We start from the raw sequence: 6,000 nt of genomic DNA, 5'->3' as shown, positions 1-6,000 counted from the left end.
TCATGTTTTCTAAAAAAAAATTGCATTTTAAAAAAAATCAAAAATTATTATTTTTATAAAAAAAATTCAAAATTTTGATTTATTATGTTCAGTTTTAGATTTTTTTTTATTAATATTTCCAATAACACAAAATATTAAATATTAAATGAGATTAGTAAGATGATAAATCATGCCTTTTATATGTTAATTTTGATCTAACGTTCCGCTTTTCGTTCACAGGTTTTGGGAATTTCACTCATATATATATATATATATATATATATATATATATATATATATATATATATATATATATATATATATATATATATATATATATATGTTTAACAAAGAACCATTTTAAACCTTAGAACCAAGGAACCATTATATTTTCAAGCTTTAGAACTAATTCTTTATCAAAAAAAATATATAAATATTTAAATTCATAACTTTTTATTCTCTTTCCATTGATGTCAAATTCGATAATTTTTTTTTTTTACTTTTTTTATATGTTCAGATTTACACTGTGAATCTAAAAGATTCACAGTGTGAATCTGAACAAGTCAAAAAAAAAATTTATTGAATTTGATATCAATGAAAACAGGATAAAAAATTTTGAATTTCTATATTTTTAGTCTTTTTTTTGTTAAGAAATAAATTCTAAAAGTTGAGAAAATGTTAGTCTTTGGTTTTAAGGTTTAAAATTGTTTTTTGTTGAAACTTAATATATATATATATATATATATATATATATATATATATATATATATATATATATATATATATATATATATATATTAGAAAAGTGAATATACCCTCAGGGTATATAAGTTTAGGTACACAAACTTATCACAGTACGTCATTCTGTTTGATATATTCAATATAATGTTCTTAAACTTCAATCCATAACTTGATTTACTTTCAAGATTTTTAAAATTTAACTATTATCTTACTTTTACATCACATATTTTTAAAATTTAACTATTATAGTTGAAAATGAAAATTATGTAAAAGGAAGATAAATGTGAAATTTATAAAAATATTAAATGTAAATCAAGTTAGAAGTTGAATTATAAAAATATTTAACAATTACAATGTATATATATTATACGAAACGACATAGTATGGTGAGTTTAGTTATCTAAGATTATATAACAAAGTTATATATATATATATATATATATATATATATATATATATATATATATATATATATATATATATATATATATTCGTGTGCGTAAAATACTTAATTGTATACCTTTCAACCATTCAAAAGTAGCAGGCATGTGCAGGACAAAGAGAGGTCCATTTGATAGATTTGATTCCTGGGATCATCAGATCAGGTGCTTTATTTAAGGATTTCTTTTAACTAATAAGTTGAAGGTTTATGGAATGTGTAGGTTTATTATCCGGTAAAAAATAGTATTTTTCATTTGTATGTCTTTTAAAGAGTAAATTAATATTATTGAAGAGACTTATTTATAAATGTTGATTTTGAAAATTGTCTCAACAAACGAACACCACCTTTTGTAGGTAGAAATGTTCCATTTTTATGTAGTTTTTTTTTATTTTTTTTTTAGATTTTCCAATGGATAATTAATATATATGAAACTAAGATTTCTTTTAACTAATAAGTTGAAGGTTTATGGAATGTGTAGGTTTATTATCCGGTAAAAAATAGTATTTTTCATTTTTATTTGTCTTTTAAAGAGTAAATTAATATTATTGAAGAGACTTATTTATAAATGTTGATTTTGAAAAATGTCTCAATAAGCGAACACCACCTTCGGTAGATAGAAATGTTCCATTTTTATTTAGTTTTTTTTTTTTTTTAGATTTTCCAATGGATAATTAATATATATGAAACTAAGAGGGATAATTTCCTATATGGTAATTTCTCTTTTTATAATTGTCGGGGGATAATAACTTAAAAGGTTAATATATTTTTTGATTTGTACACATTTGGTCACTATGTTTTTTTTCGTTCACATTTACCCTTTCAACTTGTTAAACTGTACACATTAAGTCCTTATGACCGGTTACTCCAAGTTAGCCGGTAAAAATGACTTAATAGGGTAATATATTTCTCATTTTGTACAAATTTAATCCTTAAAATTTTTGTACAAATTTAGTCCTTAATATATTTCTTTAGGTTTTTCTCACGTCATCTTATGTGGGATAGCCATATGGTAGTGGGATAAGTTGAGGTGGTCCTACGATATGCTGTAGGCCAAGATACCTGGTGCGAGCCGGCTATAAGTTGTAGGCACGGAGGCTCGAGAAGAGCGGTTGGGTTAAGGCAGCATGCCAACAAACCCTGGGTATTCCAGTCCGATGACTGATTGGAGATGCTATATGTTGGCATTCCAGTTCGATGACTGATTGAGCTAAGGTATTCCAATTTGATGAGTGTGAGCCCGTTATGCATGATAAGATTTTTGTTGTATCGGGTATTTTGGGGGAAACTCACTAAACTTTGTGCTTACCAAGTTATTTATGTTTTCAGGTTCTATCATTGATCGTGGGAAGGCGAATGCATGATTGTACACACTCATCAACAATATTGAGGATTCCACATTTCTTATATTACTCTGATTTTCGATAAATGTATTTTGCAATAACTTTTTTTTTTCTTAATAATGGATTTATAATTAGGGAGTTTTGTCTTATTTAAAAATGAAAATTTTTTGTTGTGAAAATGAGACATTACACATAAACATCAACAGCCCCACACACTTCATCAATGATTGTCTCACGTAAGATGTCGTGAGAAAAATCTAAAGAAAACATTCATAAGTATCGAATGTGTACAAAAACAAAAATGACTAATTTTGAAACAAAAAATAAATATTAAGGACTAAATGTGTACAAAAATATTAAGGACTAAATGTGTACAATATGAGAGATATATTACCCTATTAAGTCATTTTTCCCGGCTAACTTGGAGTAACCGGTCATAAGGACTGGATGTGTACAGTTTAACAAGTTGAAGGAGAAAATGTGGACGAAAAAAAAAAAAAAAAAAAAAAAAAAAAAAAACTCAATAACCAAATATGTACAAATCCAAAAGTATATTACCCTTTTAAGTCATTATCCCTAATTGTTGGTATATCAAACTAAGATCGATAATTTCCTATATGGTTATTTTCTCATTTTATAATTGTTATAATATGCGTTTGGGATCAGTAAACCTAATTAAGAAATACTTAAATAGTTAAAAAAAAAATAAAGAAAGTGAAACCAAAAAGCTCTTTTTAATATGGTTGTTTAAAGAGAAAACTACAAATATAACCAAAACCGATAATTACTTTGTAGAAAATAGCCAAAAGAAAACTCAATTACAAAAATAGTCTGCAAAATCACAGATGGACTAAGTCCATCTGCGATTTGACAAAGCCATTTACGAACGTACAAGTTGTTAAAGCACATCCATACTTTAGCTACTTGTACGTTTGCAGATGGGCTAGTCCATATGCTATTTCACATTTCATCTGCGATTTCACCTTTTTCGCAGGTAAAAAAACATAAATTTTTTTGTTTGTTTCATTTTTCATATTTTTCGTTGAAGATCTCTCTCTCTCTCTCTCTCTCTCTCTCTCTCTCTCTCTCTCTCTCTCTCTCTCTGGAAGCACTATGGACAATTTGACAAAACAAATACTAATTCGTTTTATTAAAAAGATTTTAAACAAATTTTTCAAAGAAATTACAACAAAAGTGATAATTTTTTGCAATAATCTATATATAATATGGTTGTTTCATAGTCAAATCCTTTCAATTTCGTACTAAATAATAATAATAATAATAATAATAATAATAATAATAATAATAATAATAATAATAATAATGAAATTGCAGATGAATTGAGAGGAAATCGCAAATCTGCGATTTTAGTCACTTGTACCCCTTATTTATACCATAAAAAAATCATCTACGAATGTACAAGTTGCTAAACCACGGATGTGCTTTAGCAACTTGTACGTTCACATATGGCTTGGTGAAATCGCAGATGAGCTTAATCCATCTACGATTTTGATGGCTATTTTTGTAATTTAGATTTTTTTGGTTATTTTGACAAAATAATTAACAATTTTGGTTATATTTGTAATTTTGATAAAATTAATTACCCAAAATACTATTACGGGTGTGTTTAACGTGATATCTGATAAAAAAAATAAAATAAAAAAATAACTACGTTTGTAAATTAGTTTACAATTTATCAATTAGGTATCTTAAATATTTTATACATAACATATCTCAAATAATTTAGCAATGTTCAGTATATTAGCTTAAAAAAACTAGCTGACAACTGAAAAATATTTATTATCATAGAATATAACCGATAAAAAACTATGTTCGGTAAAACTAATTTATAAGTTAACTGGAAGATGAATTACGATAATAACTTTGGTAGCGTGGCTTAAGATTTCGAAAATCTTAAACCGCATATACGGTGTGGTTTATAATTTTGACTCTAAATTGCACCACAATGTATCATGGTGGTGGTGGTGGTTGGTCGGGCCTTCGGCATAATGAGTCTGCAGCTTAGTGAGTTTCCCCAAAATACCAATGTCATACAATCATATCATATGAACATACAACATGCATAATGAGCCATCAACCTGACTGGATCGCCTTGTAGGCCTTCAGTCTATCTGGACCACTCTCCGAGCCTTCATCACGTATGGACCGCCTATCAGGGCCTTCAGCCTATCCGGACCGCTCATTGGGCCTTCGTCCTGACTAATAAGCCCTCCCGAGTCTATAGTCTATCAGGTCCACCCAGGGTATGTTGGCCTTTAGCACAAAGCAGGTGCGCCTCAACCCAACACCAATCAAACAATCATGTGCACATAAATATCAGACATTAGCATGTATATAACAGTCAAACCGATCTAACAGATCACTAATCATAGCAACATCCTATAACCAGGATACTGACCTAACAGGTAATAAACATAACATTATCCTATATATCAGGATACCGACCTAATCGATCACTAACATAGCATTATCTTATATACCAGGATACCGACCTAACCATGTCACTAAGCATATCACTATCCTAACTACGAGGATGTAAATCGATAAGCATATCATACAATAAACTCGGATACAAATCCAAAAAGGACAGATATTGGTGCCTTCGACCCTGTTAGTATAGTGAGGATAACTTTCCTCGCAAGTAGCTCAGAATGATAATGTCAAACTCCTCCAAATACAGCTCCAACTCCAACACCTACATCCACCAATGATCCACTCCCATAAATTCCCAAATTACGAAAATACCCCCACAAGTCAAAATGGTCAACCATTGGTCAAAGTCAAAGTCAACGGTCAAGGTCAACAGTCCATGGTGACCTAACTCGTCGAGTGCAGTTTACTGAATCGTTGAGTCCTTCCAGAACTCGATAAATCGTGAAAACCCTTATTGACTCGCCGAGTGTCCAGACAACTCGTCGGGTCCATGTATGTCCAAATATCGGGAAAAACCCTAACTGACTCGCCGAGTTATCTCACTGACTCGTCGAGTCCATGCAGAAACCAAAAACAGCCAACCTTCATCGGACTCGTCGAGTTGACCACGCAACTCGTCGAGTCCCTTCAGTTCATTTCTCATTCAGACATTTTTAAGCTACCCCAAATCTCTAAATTGTAGATCTAGCTTCCTACGGTACATATTCCACGTAAAGTTGCAAATTTTACTTGCATGCAAGGTCTTAAAGGGTTAAAACACCAACAACCAAGTGTAGAATAAGGTTTGGGACATAGTGACAGGTCAATATGAGATAAAGTTGATATCTTTATGAATTTGGGACCTAGAGGAGTCCAGATCTGAAACTATGCCCTTGTGACAAGCTCAATCTGAAAGTAACTCCATTTTTGCACCAAAATGCCCATATTCTCTCTTAAGAATATATCTAACAAATGGAAGACCAAGGTAAAGGCTTTTTACCTTAAAATGCTACCCAAGACAATGTAGATATTGGATCTACTATCTCCTTTTCGTTCCAAGCTTCT

This window comes from Lactuca saligna, chromosome 5, assembly GCF_052625555.1.
Source record: "Lactuca saligna cultivar CGN05327 chromosome 5, ASM5262555v1, whole genome shotgun sequence".
NCBI classification, from domain to species: Eukaryota; Viridiplantae; Streptophyta; class Magnoliopsida; order Asterales; family Asteraceae; genus Lactuca; species Lactuca saligna.
The sequence above is the reverse complement of the archived record's forward strand: the minus strand, read 5'-3'. Positions refer to the sequence as shown.